The sequence below is a fragment of the Tachysurus vachellii genome, chromosome 3 (genome assembly GCF_030014155.1).
Source record: "Tachysurus vachellii isolate PV-2020 chromosome 3, HZAU_Pvac_v1, whole genome shotgun sequence".
Taxonomy (NCBI): Eukaryota; Metazoa; Chordata; class Actinopteri; order Siluriformes; family Bagridae; genus Tachysurus; species Tachysurus vachellii.
In genome coordinates, this window is record NC_083462.1 from 34,472,391 (window position 1) to 34,489,395 (window position 17,005).

Below are 17,005 nucleotides of genomic sequence, written 5' to 3' on the forward strand. Positions count from 1 at the left end.
TTTCCAGATACATTGTCAGACTCCAATTTAGACACTGCAATTTTAAGTGAATTTTCATCCACATCAACTTCTTCACCCATCATCCATTCAGAGCCATCTGCCGCCCGTTCGCAGCCATGGCCTTACCCATCCCACTTTTTAGATATGATGTGGAGTTAAGGCTAAGACAAGGTAATGAGGCATTTTGAAAGGATGGAACACTTCTGTCAGTTCCCAGAGACATGAAGATTGACATTCTAGCGCAACTTGCAGAAACTATATACTCATACAAAGCCTATCCTGTAAATGAAGAGTTTGACAGTGTAGCAGCTGCCTTAATTGAAAAAAACCCCTGTCACAAAGAGCCAAGCTCTGCATCTGGATGGTATGGGTGGAAAATTAGTTTGAAGTTTAAGATGGGCAACTACAGACAAAAGCTGAGAGATGCAGGTTGTCAGGAACTGAAAGTGACTTCTGAAAAGAGAGGTCTTGGGGAGACAAGAAGAAAGCAAAACAAAGTGAAGAAACCTAGACGGTGTGAAACTAATTTTCTTCCAGATCTACCTCAGGGCAAAGACCAGGAAAGTCTAGATAAGGAAAGAGAGCAAATAGCTGTGGAGATGAAGAAGAGGACTACAGACATCAGCTTTGTTGATTCTGCTAGGAGCAGCACGTTTTCTTTGAGAAGACAAGAAGTCGTTGAGGAGGAGCCACCAGTGTCACAAATGAAAGTTCGATGGCCAGCACTTTTCACAGAGAGACAGGTAAATTGTGTTGACCTATGTGCTTTGAATTTATCAGAAAATCTTGGGCTATATAAGTTGTGCTGTTCTGTTATATGAATATATAATATAAGTTTGCCCAGAATATATGGGCAAACTTAAAATCCTAAGATTATATGACCACTTCTGTCATGTTGAGTAACATGAAAATGTTTTAACATCCTGTATGATGTTTTAATTTAGTACTGCTGAAGACTGCCACTGAGACCCTGGCATCTTTGTTAAATTTGTAAATGTATTTTTGTTCTTATAGTTGAGCGAAGAATACACTAGGCCAGTGTCAAAAGACATGAGCAAGTCCTTTTTTGAAGGCCTAGATCGTCATCTCTAGAAGCCGATACAGTTATTCAGGTCAAAGTGTTATGAGGACATTCCAGAAATGACATCAATACTGCAGAGCCTTCATAAGGATGTAAGTCTATTTCAAAGCAGTCTTTCTCTCCCCAAAATGACAATTCTGTGATCATTTACTCACTTTCATGTTTGTCCAAACCTCTGCGACCTTTTTTCTTCTATGAATCCTAAAAGTAGTGAGAGTGACATCTTTTCATACAATGACTAAGTGTCTAAAAATTAACCTACATGATTTGTGTCATATTCCAAGTCTTCTGAAAACATGCATTCCCTTTGTATGATGAAAACATAAAAATTTCAGTCTTTGTTTAGAGTAAAGTTTGTATTAACTACTAGATTAATATCAAACCTCATTGGTTCTTTTGATCAAATGTTGTGACACAAGAACAACTGAGGTTTGATGTATTATGTCATGGTAACATAAAAACTGATATGATCGGTTTATTACAAAAAGTTATCTTTAAAAAATGTTTAAAAATGGCAACATGAGTGATCCACTACTTTTACAGAATTCTTTGCTTTTTAGAGCTGAACAGCCTAGCCCAGTGGTCTTCACTATTTTTTTCATGCGAGCCACACTGATAGGACAAAGTCAGTAGGAGAGCCACTTTCACCGCAATGTATGCCAAGTTATTCAGTCTTAAATAGCTTATCTGCTTAAATACAATGTACAATATTGCAATACAATAATTACTTAAAAATCATTCTTTATTATGCACCTGTCAAGGGATCGATCCGTGAAGGACAAATAAAAATTCATCTGTCCACTTATCTTGAAATTTTCTATGCTCATCTTGTATGACTCGCACCTTTCTTTTTTTAGCAGGCACGGACTCTCCACAACCTCTGTCTCCTTATTCCTCTCGAGGTGCGGATGATGCATGCTCCCCATCAGTTACCTCTTTTGTCACTGTCACATTGCTTTGTTGCTGTTCATTTTGTGTGCGGGATTGTGTGATAAGAAATCGATCCATTTTTTAGTCCGTGTGTACAGTAAACACAAGTTGTTAACTAGCATGAAACACAAACTAGCTTCTGGCAGGCCGCCAAAAACTGGCTATTGCGCAGAACGCATTGAGTTAGTGACGAGTCAAATAATATATATAAATATATATTATTATTTGTAATAGAGCACATTCGTTTTTCTATGCTTCCCTGATTGTTTTTAATGTTATTTAAATGAAAAATAAATTTTAACCACATGATCATATCATCGTATTATTTACTGCCATGTGAGCCGCATATTAAAGCTTGGCGAGCCGCAGGAGGCTCGCGAGCTGCGCAATGAGTAACACTGGCCAAGCCACTATTAATTTTAATTTTATGGAATGAAAATTTTTGCATGTGCTTGGAGTGGCATGTTGGTGAGTAAATGACAATAATCTTTGGTAACCTATCCTTTAAAATCTTTAAATTGTTGTTATGAATTTAAGGCATGGATCTCAATCCTGCTCCTGGGGAGCCAAGATCCTGCGGAGTTTAGCTTCAACCCCAATTAAACACACCAAATCTGATAATTAATGTGTTCAGGATCACTTCAAACTTCCAGGCAGGTGTGTTGAACCAGATTGGAGTTAAACTCTACAATACATTTTTTTCTCTCCAGGAGCAGGATTACCCTGCTGAAAAATCCAGCATATACCAGCATGAGTTCCATGCTGGTCCAGGCTGGTTTTTACTGGATCATGCTGGTATAGTGCTGGTATAATGCTGGTCAGTGCTGGTATAGTGCTGGTATAGCTGGGTGGCCAGCATAGTCATGGTGTTATCAAGCAAAGCGGGGCTGGTGTAGCTGGTTAACCAGTATGATCTTGCTGGAATGAGCTTTATCGGGAACAACCTTTATTTTTGCTTGTGTATGTTTCTATGTAACACATTAATATAAGATTAAAACACAATATATTGGAATATATTTAATTATGTGTTATTTCTTTTGCTCCCTCTTTTGAATAAAGAACTGAAATAACAAAGCTCAAAAACATTTAAAAATTGTTCGTTAGGGATTAAAGTGTCTCCACAAATTAAATATAGTAACACCAACAAATGTTGACTTCCAGGGCTCCATGAGGGAAGCAGCATATAAATCATACAGAATGATGGTTTTTATATAGATATATATAGATATAATCCATTTGTCTCAATTAAGAAGTAGTTTAGTTGTTTGTCTGTTTTTTTAGTAAAGCGGTAATGTGAAGAGATATTACCCAGCATCAGCGTTGCTATGCAACCTTTAAAGCAACTACTGTATGTTCATGAAGGTAAATGTAGTTCCTGCACTTTCCTAAAATAAATATCGCAATGTTTTTGACTACATTATATACCTTACAGTGTTTATCGAAATTAGTATAAGTGCACGTGTTCCAGATCATCATGTTTTTGCCACCGTAATTAGGATTTTGTTTTGGGGTAAATAAAAAGCTTCCGCTTCTACCTGACGAATCTGCTGATCAATGGGAATCAGAATGTTTGCATACGTGAGGTGAGGTACCTGGATGACGGCTGCATGCCAGGTGTTTCACCTAGCGAAATAAAGGACTTTAACTACGACATGTTTGACCAAACTCATGTTTATTGGGTACGATGGAAGCAAGACTTCTTCAGGGCACAAATACTAATGCTTAAAGGTATATAACTTAAGCAGTAGCTGTTTTATCGTAACTCGTTCATTGCACAATATAAACAAATGAGTGATATATAGTTTTGTTTCTTATTTTGTTTCTATAATTTTTCAGAGAATAAAGAAGACATAGAGCAGGAGTTGTCTAAAGGCAAACGACTCCGGGTAGCACCTCTTAAAAAAACATGGTCATCGCCACCACATACTACTTGTTCCTCGCTAAAAGAGAGAGTGGAAGCTAAGACCAAAAATGTGTGTTGTAAAGTTTATATTGTGTAATGTTATTTGTGCACGTGTGTATATTACAGTGTGATGGCAAATGTCATTGTTCAACAAATATTTTAAACAAACTTTTTATATATATATATATATAAAATTATATAAGAAAGCCATGTAAATGATAGGAATATCCAGAATTTTTTTCTTTATTAAAAAGTGAATTGCAATTCTCTAGAAAATTGTCTTGGTCTTTATTTAACTATGAATATGCACTAAGAAATGTGATATGGTTCAAATGGGTTTTGTTGTGGTCTTGCTGGGATTATACTAGCATCCAAAAGACAACATATGTTGACCAGCACACCAGCATCCCAGGCTGGTCGGCCAGCACACCAGCATCCCAGGCTGGTCGGCCAGCACACCAGCATCCCAGGCTGGTCGGCCAGCACACCAGCATCCCAGGCTGGTCAGCCAGCACACCAGCATCCCAGGCTGGTCGGCCAGCACACCAGCACCTAATGCAGGACCAGCATACCACCATCCCAGGCTGGTCGGCCAGCACACCAGCAACCAGCACCTAATGCTGGACCAGCATACCACACCATCCTAAGCTGGTCCCAGCATGCAAAACATACCTTATGCTGGACCAGCAATGCTGGTTTTTTTAGCAGGGTTAACTTTGAAAATGGTCAGTGCCTGAGCTCTCGTAACTGCATACCTTTTGTATTTCATGAGACAAATGTCACAGAATAACATGAATATTTTCAGCTTATATAATAATCTCAAATTCAATTATATGATCTTCAAAGTATTGGACAAAATTTTACTTTATCTAGACATAGTCTTGATGTGTGTAAGATTGATAAATAGTGTGTGAGATGCGTCCTGAGTTCACCTGGCAAAGGTAAAGGGGAAAACATAAATTAACCACCGTTGTATACATATTTTAAATCCATGAATGTTATCTGAATCCCTACTGGAAGCTTACAGATAATAGACATACACACAGTCACATAGTTCCTGCACATATTCAAAACATTATTGTCTAAACTGTGGCACTTTTAGTTCTTTTAGGACACATTCATTATTATTAAGTGTTATAAAACATATTAAAACAGCTTAATTCTTAGTTTTAAATGTGAACCATACAGAAGAGCTACATTTTCCCTTTTTTTCTCAGAGCACAGGGAGACATTTACATTTATACCATTTGAAAATGAAATTCACACATGAATAAAAAACAAAGTAACAATGGTTCTAAATAAGGATATAAGAATATAAACATAAGAAAACTCACCGCAGCTTTAGAGTACTGGTTACCAGTAGGTCTGACCACAGGTCACTTAGATCCAATTTAGACATAAGGCCTAGCATGGTTGTGGCAATTAGAGTGAAATGAGAAAAGAAGTGTGCTGAAAAGGTAAATTCTGTGTCACTAATTGACTTTGTAGAAAGTCTTGGCATGGTTCACACACACACACAGTTTACGATGTCCAGGTGTTAGACAGATTAAACCCAGATTTAAACACTCTCCTCTGTGTGAATGTTAATCAGTAAATAGTTAAATTCATTATGACATTCACATTCATTATATACATGAATTATTATTTATAGTGTGTTATTTATAGTGTGTTTGTGCAGGCCATGATGCCACTTGTATGTCATTCTGGATATGGGTGTCTGACAAATGCCATAAATGACAATATAAATGGTGTCATCTTTAGGGACAGGGCAACGATCTGCAAACAAACTGTAACAAGAGCAGAACAGTGGAGCACTTCAGTGGTAATGAGGCATGACCAAGGAAGCCTCCTCCTTCCTCGCAGTGCTAGCACCACAAGGGAGCGTAGACTTTTGTCTAGACAGTTCTGTGAAAAAAAATTTAAATAAAAAAAAAAACCCCGGACATGCATCAATTGACTGAACATTTAATTCAGTGAACTTATCTTAGACTCAAAAGGCATATTATATTTAAGCCATATTTTACTAAGGTTTTAATTTCTCTGAATAAAAACAACTATAATTTACTTTAAAGACTTTTACCACATGCAACTACGGTGGCCGAGAAGTGCAAAACACATTAACAAATCCCAAAACAAATTAACAAATCCCAAAACAAATTAACAAATCCCAAAACAAATTAACAAATCCCAAAACACATTAACAAATCCCAAAACAAATTAACAAATCAGAATACAAATTAACAAATCCGAAAACACATTTACAAATCCGAAAACACATTAACAAATCCGAAAACACAACGACAAGTCAGACAACCCAGAAACGGTAGTGTATTGTTTTTGAATGGAACTTACCGATCACTGGACAAGACACCTGTCACTCAAGATATACAGGTATGTAATCTTATGTGTAATGTGTAAAGTTCTCCGTTTAAATATAAGAAAATAACAGAATTAATCCACAGTAATCCATTCCATCCATCCATTCCAACTTTTCCCTGCGGCAGACTGTTGAACTTCATGTATACCTTGAGTGACAGGTGTCTTGTCCAATCACAAACTATACCAACCGCTTCTGGGTTGTCTGAAATGTCGTTGTGTTTTCTGAGTTGTTAATGTGTTTTCTGATTTGTTAATGTGTTTTCTGATTTGTTAATGTGTTTTCTGATTTGTTAATGTGTTTCGTGCACCGATTCAGACAACCCGGAAGCGGTAGGTATAGTTTGTGAATGGAAACTTACCAATCATTGATGGTAAGTTTCCATTCACAAACTATACCAACCGCTTCCGGGTTGTCTGACTTGTTAATGTGTTTTCGGATTTGTTAATGTGTTTTCGGATTTGTTAATTTGTTTTGGGATTTGTTAATTTGTTTTCAGATTTGTTAATTTGTTTTCGGAATTGTTAATGTGTTTTCGGATTTGTTCATTTGTTTTGGGATTTTTTAATTTGTTTTCAGATTTGTTAATTTGTTTTGGGATTTGTTAATGTGTTTTCAGATTTGTTCATTTGTTTTGGGATTTGTTAATGTGTTTTCGGATTTGTTAATTTGTTTTGGGATTTGTTAATGTGTTGTGGGATTTGTTAATTTGTTTTGGGATTTGTTAATGTGTTTTGGGATTTGTTCATGTGTTTTCGGATTTGTTAATTTGTTTTCGGATTTGTTAATGTGTTTTCGGATTTGTTGATTTGTTCAAAAATATCCACAATACTGCATACAGTGTACTGTTCATAATATAAAGCATGACAAAAATGATTTTCCTACAGGAACTTAATGCTGCTGACCTTATTAATACTACCATAAATTATCTGTGGGGGATGTTTGGCCTGTCAGAAGTTGATTACAATCTTTTGCTTTGATGGCCTTCTTTGGCTTATCACCATTGAGGGAGAGGTTGTGATTCAATTTTTGAGCTTCTGTATCTCCCCCTGCATGTTTCATAGGATTCATTGCCTTTTTTGATAACATATCACTTTGACCTATCACCACACTGCCATCATTAAACTTGATGTTGTTATTCCTGAATCTGGTGAAGCAGTAGTGTGTCAGTAGGGTAAACAGCAGGGAACTCAGAATGCAGTCATGCGTTGAGTCTGCTTAATCAGGTCCTGATATGCGGCTGCCAAGCCTGACTGCTGCCACAATAAAGTCTAGGATGCAATTGCAAGTGCTATTTTCCATGTACCTCAGCTACTTAGCTACTTTGGTATGACTGAATTAAATGCAGAGCTGAAATCACTCAAGCCACTCACAGCAGTTTAGGGAGTCAGTGCTATGGGAGTGAGGTCCACAGCATGTAAGTTGTTCATGAAGGCTGGATTTAACTTCTTGGGCACCTGTATAATAGTCATACTCTTGAGGCAGGTCTGCACTAATGATTATCTGAGAGAGCTGTAAAAGATGACAGCAAAGACAACCATCAGCTGTTCATCCCTTATTAAGAATATTGACTGGAATTTCATCCCTTATAAGAATATTGACTGAAATTTCAGCCTTGCAGGGACTGATGATGGAGAAGCTTGGCTGGGGACAGCTGGAGTACTTTCATTGTGGATGGGCTTTTATTCTGTAATGTCACAAGCATGGTGAGTCATTGATGTCTGTGTAAGGCTGTTAAGTTTCAGTCCATACAGCATCTCAGTTTACCTGATAACACAGGACAGGTTGTTTTTATGTAATTATTATTTCATAAATTTGTTGTTATTGGTATATTTTAATGGTGCTATTATTTTATTTTTAGTATTTTTGCTGATTCGTTGCCTGATTATTGCAATGTAAAATATGGATCAGATAAAAATATCTACGTTTTTTAGATATTAATGTCAGTGTTAGTGGTTGCTTTAAATGACTTTATTGTTTATAGTAAATATAGTCCTTTATTTATTATTAATTGTAGTCTTTTATTAATATACATTATATACATTACATTATTATACATTACATTATACATAATATATATACATTATATACATTACATTATTATATATATTTCTTTTGTCTTAATAGACTGGGTTTTCGCTTACAGGGATGCAATGTAACCAGTAGTTTTTTGTTGTTGTTAATTTACAATTCGTTTTGATTTTTTTTTTTTCGTGCAGTTATTTACAAGGTCAGTGATGCATTTTAAAATATGGAATCTATCAAATATGTATGTGAATTAAAACCTCACTACTGCCTTTCAATTTGTTACTCCGATTATTATCGTGTCTAAGGTCACAAAGATTTCCTAAGTTTTGGATTACTTCTCTTGTTGACTCTGTTACCAGTCCAGTAGTGTAGATTCAGGACATAAATTCTTTAACTGTGCTCTTTTGTCAGTAGTTTTGCAAATATCCAGACCTGTCCTGATGAGGCTGTATCCATGTGTACAGATCAGTATGATGAGTTCACCTTTGTGCTGTACAACAATACAAATTTAACTGAATACTCTTTAAATTACACACTAAAGAGAGCATTGTAGCTTTGTAAGCTATAAAAGATACACAGAGACAGGATTGCTGCATGTGACCAGAATGGTCGTATTTTTTTATTAAACTTTTTGCGCAGGAACAACGCATCAACCAACTAACTAACTCTCCCACTTCTTAAAGGGGAAATGCCAAATATGTATGTGTGTGTGTTTGTCGGTGATATGTGAATTATGTATCAGTTATCTGTGAGTTGTTTGTATCTGCCACCACAGCATGAATGCAACTTTACCATGAACCTAAGCTCCAGTCCTCTATATGTTCACTCTTGATTCACCTCAGAATTCTTCCCCTCATCCTTTCTAATCTTTGCTATTTCCTGCTCTACAATACTCTCCTCATCCTCCTGTCTTTCCCTCTCATTTCCCTCATTCATCAGCTTCTCAAAATATTCCTTCCATCTTCCCTGCACACTTTTTTCACCTGTTGGTACCTTTCCATCTCTATCTTTAATCATTTTAATCATCTCTATCTTTTATCTGTTGCATATCCTTCCCATGATTATCTCTCTGTCTCGCTAATCTGTCCTTCTCACCTTTCCCCATGTCTAGCTTGGGATACAACTCAACAAATGCTTTCTGTTGGGCCTTTACCACGTCCCTCTTCACTCTGGGCTATGATTCCTTGTAATCCTGTCTAATTTCTTCAGTCCTTTCTACATCCATCTTCTGACTCTAAATGCTGTCCTGTACTTCCTCGTTTCACCACCATGTTTCCTTAACTTCTTTTCTCCTTCCAGATGACTCACATAGCACCCTTCTACCTGTTTCCCTGATCACTTCCGCTGTAGATTCCCAGTCATCTGGAAGCTCTTCCCGATCACCCAAAGCCTGTCTCAGCTTCTTTCTGAATTCCTTACAACATTCTTCCTTTTTAAACTTCCACCACTTGGACTTCTTTTCTGTCTTTCCTCTCCTCTTCTTCCTGACCTCAAGAGACATCTTAAACATCATTATCACCTGTGACTACCACCACTGTGCAGTCACTAATCTCTCTCAGATTGGCTCATTTATATAGAATGTATTCTACCTGTGTACTCCTTTTACTGTATATGTAAATCTATGTTCCTCTCACTTTTTTAACTATAGCCATTTCCATCCACTTAGCAAAGACCACCACCATCTGTCTTTCTAGGTTCCTTTCCTTAACACCAAACCTGCTTATCACCTCTGTTCCCCTCAACAATGTGCTCATTGAAGTGACACTCTTTTTTCCTCTAAAACCTTCCTTACAAACTCAACTTTTAGGATCACTTCTATCCCATTTCTCTTCCTATCCACATCATAATAAAAAATTTGTATCCCCCTCCAATACTATATTCTTTGCTCCCCTTCCACCTCATCTCCTGCAAACACAACTACTTTCCATCATGTACACCGGCTGTCATTGTCCCTCTTCTCAGACCTATACTCCTACCTTTCCTCTTCTCTCTCTGACTATGAACCCTTCTTCCCCTCTCCTTCCTCAACCAACAGTAGCCCAATTTCTGACGGCACCCTGTAGGTTGACAGTGCCGGTGGCGGCTGTTGTTAACTCGGGCATGGACCGATCCAGTATGGAATTCACACTGACTACTCGCATGTTTAATTCTGGCCCGTTTTACACCAAATACCCTTCCTGATGCTTCCACATTCTTATAGATGTGTAATTACCAAATATACCCAGAACATTTTTTTTCTTATATTTAATACAGTATACAGTGCTTGTAACTCAACCGGCTAAATTAAATAAGTTGGCTGAATGAATCTTCTTGGTGTTTTTCCCTTTTAATAATAATCACCTTGTTGTAACTGATTGAAGAAAAGACAGCACGTTATTTGTTTATATAATATTGAAATTATATTAATGCATTTTTCATCAAAGCCAGAATATTGCAGATCCTGTAAAATAAAAAGGTGTTCAATTTTGTCAAAATCCAAAAATAGTATCATACCACCATCCTCCATCAAATGTGAATAATTTAACAAATCTAAAAAAGCCAGATGTTATTGTATATTAACTGATTGGGAAGAAATCCAGATTGTGTTTCACAAATAATATAACTAATGTAAAATGCATTCCTTTAATGGTTCATAAATCATTTATTTGATATCAATCCAGAAAAACTGATAAAAGTTATATATAAGTTCATCACGTCCCTAAAGCCTTTTTCTTTATAGCTCTGTCAATTTCCTCAATTTTTGACTCAAGTTGTAGTTTTAAAATATGGGTCAATTTAGGAAAAAAGAAATTCTTTGAGTTTCTGATGAATATAATGATTATATAATAATTTTGATATAATGTGAATACTTCATTAGATCAGATGCAGTATCATTTATATTTAGAGTAATTATCACATTTATTCTCTCTTGTTTTTTTTAATCTACTGATCTTCAATCATTTTTTTCTTTGGATCGTATAATACGCCCCTTGTGCCTTATTCAGGTACAAATCATCTCATTTAGATTGTGTGATCATATATTTAATAGCATATAATAACAGATACATTTTACAGCAATCACTAATGTCCTTTAACAGCTCTCTGAATTCCCACTTCTTTCCACAGCAGTCAATCCCTTAATTTATCTTAACTGAATATAAGCTTTTTCTTATCATATTACAAAGCAAGGACCAAACAGAACACAAATGCCAGATAAAGCTTTACCAAATTGACTTGATTCAAATCTTCTATCCAAACATTCCTCCAGTTCTCCGTTATTTTTAGCCAATACAATATTTTGAGCCAATTATCTGATGTGCTTAAGTTTATTCACATGAACCCTTGCTGAATACATGTTTAATACTCAATACTACTCAATAATAATAATTCAGTCAGGACCACTTGAGTCAAAATAAAGACAATTCTTTGACATATTTAAATTTTTGATTTGCAAGCTTATAAAATTTACATTTGGTGGTATGGCTCTGTTCTGAATTCCCCATCCTTTTCATGAGCTCCATGAAAGCTAGTCAGGGAACAGCAGCAGCTTCGTGGGGGGACAATCTCCCATTTAACTGGGAAAGCAGCAAGACAAAATCCTCCCAAACAGACCATACCAGGCAATCCTCCCTGGCTCTTCCTGCTAACTGAAGAGCCAGCAGAGGATTAAAGCGAGCATTTCACTAGCCAAACTTATTAGTAAAACACCAACAGAGCGGAAAGCAGTTCTTTTGCCATTTACTAGCAACCACTGACCATTAAAAACCCCCCCAAAACCAACGGAAGGTGCAGCGTCTGTATACAATTCAAGGCCTCAGAAAACTCAAGGAGGAGAGCTAGCAGCAGCAGAGGAGGAGGAGAGCTAGCAGCAGAGCTAGCTCAATCACAAACAGAACACGAGAAATCAAGCGCCTCCTCCCTGAATATCTCCCGAGTAGCCATCCCTCTAGGATCCATCCAACAACCCAAGAAAGGAGACTTCCAAAAGGCCCAACAAGAAATCCAGTCTTAACCCTTGTGTTGTCCTCCTATACAAATTAGGAGCGCTGAGTCAACTTGACCTTGTCTGTTTTGACTGCTTACAAAAAACGAACTATATATGATAGCCTTTTTTTTTTTTGTTTTACCTTTTTAGTCTAACTTGTTTCCAACATATTAACATATAATTTGCAAAAAAAAAAAATGATATATATATATATATATATATATATATATATATATATATATATATATATATATATATATATATATATATATAAATAATATATGTATATTGGTATATATATAATTTGGTATAATAAACCTTATTTATATACAAAAATGCCTCATTTTTTAGTAAAAAAAAAACAGATTTAGAATTATTTTCACTATAGAGGCACAAAAGTTGATGCACGATTACAGGCTGCTATATTTCAAGGGCAGGAGATTGTTTTGAAACCATTTTGACCATTTTGAATGTCAGCAAATAATAAAACCTGTTTTTTTTACAGGCCAAATTGACTTGAATGCTTATAAATCAAAAATTCTACAATTAGCACCATTCTGTGTATAATATCTATTTTACACTTGTAATATGTATTTTGCCCACCTGATGTCATCTGATCAACCAACAGGCTACACACACACACTCAAAAACATGCCATAATTTCATGTGAATAAAACTTTGTTTACCTCCTTATGTTTTGTTTTATTATACTTAATTTATGAATGATAACCCTTATGAAATGTTGCCATGTTTTGAGTAAAATAAGCAGAAATTATTAAATATTACTTTGGATAACCACTGACTGATAAATGCCAAAAATTACTCAGGATATCTCCAGGCCAAAGCTGACCGATGCAACTAAATTCATAAATAAGAGAGAGGAAAAATATGATTTGAATATGAAAACACAACGTGTGTGTGTTTGTGTGTGCGTGTAAAGCTTGTTGGTAGAAGAAGAAGAGAAGAGAAGACATTGTCCCCAGCTGGACAAATGCATATAACAAGTGTGAAATATTTACAAATGATTGTTTTTGTTTTTTTGGAGGCCCAATGAATTGCAATGCCCAGTGCTTGTGTGTGTGTGTGTGTGTGTAAAGCTTGTTGGTAGATCAGATTTTGCCCCCAGCTGGACAAATGCATCTAACAAGTGTGAAATATTTACAAATGAGTAGCTTTTGTTTTTTCTTGAGGCCTAATGAATTGCTATGCCCAGTGCTTGTGTGTGTGTGTGTGTGTGTGTGTGTAGCATCATTTCGGTAGATCATATTTTGCCCTCTGCTAGGCAAAGGTATATCATTCATTCATCTTCTACCGCTTATCCGAACTACCTCGGGTCACGGGGAGCCTGTGCCTATCTCAGGCTTCATTGGGCATCAAGGCAGGATACACCCTGGACGGTGTGCCAACCCATCGCAGGGCACACACACACACTCTCATTCACTCACGCAATCACACACTACGGACAATTTTCCAGAGATGCCAATCAACCTACCATGCATGTCTTTGGACCGGGGGAGGAAACCGGAGTACCCGGAGGAAACCCCCGAGGCACGGGGAGAACATGCAAACTCCACACACACAAGGTGGAGGCGGGAATCGAACCCCGACCCTGGAGGTGTGAGGCGAACGTGCTAACCACTAAGCCACCGTGCCCCCTAAAAGTATATCAAAAGTGAGAAATATTTACAAATGTGTAGCTTTTTTTCTGGAGGCCTAATGAAATGCAATGCCCAATATGTTTGTGTGCATGTGTGTGTATGAGTGTGTGTGTGCGCGTGTGTGTTTGTGTGAAATGTTTACAAATGTGTAGCTTTTTTTTTTGTCTGGAGGCCAACTGAATTGCAATGCCCAATGCTCTGAACAGTGTTTGTGTGTGTGTGTGTGTGTGAGTGGCATCATTTCGGTAGATCATATTTTGCCCTCTGCTAGGCGAAGGCATATCAAAAGTGTGAAATATTTACAAATGTTTGGCTTTTTTTTCTTTTCTGGAGGCCTAATGAAATGCAATGCCCAATTTGTGTGCGTGTTTGTGTGTGTGTGTTTTGGGTGCGCATGTTAGTGGACATTTTACGTGTGCATTTGTGTCTGTATGTATGTTCATTGTGCTGAAAAGGGCAAAAGTGTGACCTATTGACCCATTAAATGTGGCCGAGTCAAAATGACCCAAGAGGATAACGAACGTGTAGTATATACTGTTCTGAACACATAGTTCAATGAAAATAGAAAAAATTAATTAAGCTTGCAAAATTCATAATTTGGAACAATCCTGGTAAATTTCAGGCAAATATGTGGAAGAAAACCAAAGTTATGACACATTAAGTTCTTCCAGCGGGGTCAAAAAGAATCAGGGACAACATGAAGGTTAACTTCCTTTCCCAACAAAGAATCAACAATTTCAGGTTCTTTAACAGCAGAAAGAAAATTATTATAGGCAAATTAATGAGTATGCAACCAAGACACTCCTGCGAAAACCTCGGATAAGTCCAGCTATTAAATAATTGAAGAAGCAGCGGCAACGAGGCATAAACACAGTGCAACGCAACACAACACAGCCCAGCAAGGCACAGCACAACGTAACCCAACACAGTCCAGCGAAGCACAGCACAACGTAACCCAACACAGCCCAGCGAGGCACAGCACAACGTAACCCAACACAGCCCAGCGAGGCACAGCACAACGTAACCCAACACAGTCCAGCGAGGCACAGCACAACATAACACAAACACAGCCCAGCAAGGCACGACGCATCATAACAGCCAAACGTAACAAAACGCATAGCAAGGCACGGCCTAACGTATCATAACAGCATAACGAGGCACAGCACGGCGCATCAGCCCAGCGAGATAAAACATAGTGCAATGTAACCTACATGGCCTAGCAAAGCATAACGTAACGCAACACAACATAGCCTTGCAAGGCACAGCACAACATACCATAACACAGCCCAGCGAGGCATAGCACAACGTATCACCACAGCATAGCGAGGCACAACATAGCGTAACATTACCCAACACGGCCTAGCAAGGCACAGCCCAACGCAATGCAGCATAGCCCAGCAAGGCACAGCCCAACACAGCCTAGCGAGGCATAACATAGCGCAACGTAACCTACCATGGCCTAGCAAGGCATAGCATAATGCAACACAACATAGCCTAGCAAGGCACAGCACAACGTATCACAACAGCCTATCGAGGCACAGAACGACGTATCACAACAGCCTAGCGAGGCAAAACATAGCGTAACCTAACCTAACACGGCCTAGCAAGGCGCAGCACAATGCAACGCAACAACATAGCCCAGCAAGGCACAGCACCAAGCACCATAACACAGCCTAGCGAGGCATAGCATAATGTATCATAACAGTCAACAATGCCTAACATGGCGTAACGTAACATGGTCTAGCGAGGCATAGCATAACATACCTAACATAGCTTAGCAGGGCATAGCATGACGTAACCTAACGTAGCTTAGCAGGGAATAGCATAACGTAAACTAACATAGCCTGGTGAGGCATAGCATAACGTAACATAGCCTAGCAGGGCATAGCATAACGTAACCCAACATAGCCTAACGAGGCATAGCACAACGTAACCTAACCTAGCTTAGCAGGGCATAGCACAACGTAACCTAAACTAGCTTAGCAGGACATAGCATAATGTTACATAACCTATCTTAGCAGGGCATAGCATAACGTAACCCAACAAAGCTGAGCAGGGCATAGCATAATGTAACATAACATAGCTAGCAGGGCATAGCATAACGTAACCATAGCATAATGTAACCTAACCTAGCTTAGCAGAGCATAGCATAATGTAACCCAACATAGCTGAGCAGGGCATAGCATAACGTAACCATAGCATAACGTAACCTAACCTAGCTTAGCAGGGCATAGCATAACATAACCATAGCATAACGTAACCTAACCTATCTTAGCAGGGCATAACATAATGTAACCTAACATAGCTGAGCAGGGCATAGCATAACGTAACCCAACATAACTGAGCAGGGCATAGCATAACGTAACCCAACATAGCTGAGCAGGGCATAGCATAACGTAACCTAACCTAGCTTAGCAGAGCATAGCATAACGTAACCCAACATAGCTGAGCAGGGCATAGCATAACGTAACCTAGCCTAGCTTAGCAGGGCATAGCATAACGTAACCCAACATAGCTAGCAGGGCATAGCATAACGTAACCATAGCATAACGTAACCCAACATAGCTGAGCAGGGCATAGCATAACATAACCTAACATAGCTGAGCAGGGCATAGCATAACGTAACCCAACATAGCTGAGCAGGGCATAGCATAACATAACCTAACATAGCTGAGCAGGGCATAGCATAACGTAACCCAACATAGCTGAGCAGGGCACAGCATAACGTAACCTAGCATAGCTAGCAGGGCATAGCATAACCTAACCTAACATAGCTGAGCAGGGCATAGCATAACGTAACCCAACATAGCTAGCAGGGCATAGCATAACGTAACCATAGCATAACGTAACCCAACATAGCTGAGCAGGGCATAGCATAGCGTAACCCAACATAGCTGAGCAGGGCATAGCATAACGTAACCTAGCATAGCTAGCAGGGCATAGCATAACCTCACCTAACATAGCTGAGCAGGGCATAGCATAACGTAACCTAACATAGCCTAGCAGGGCATGGCATAACGTAACCTAACATAGCCCAGCGAGGCATAACATAGCGCAACGTAAC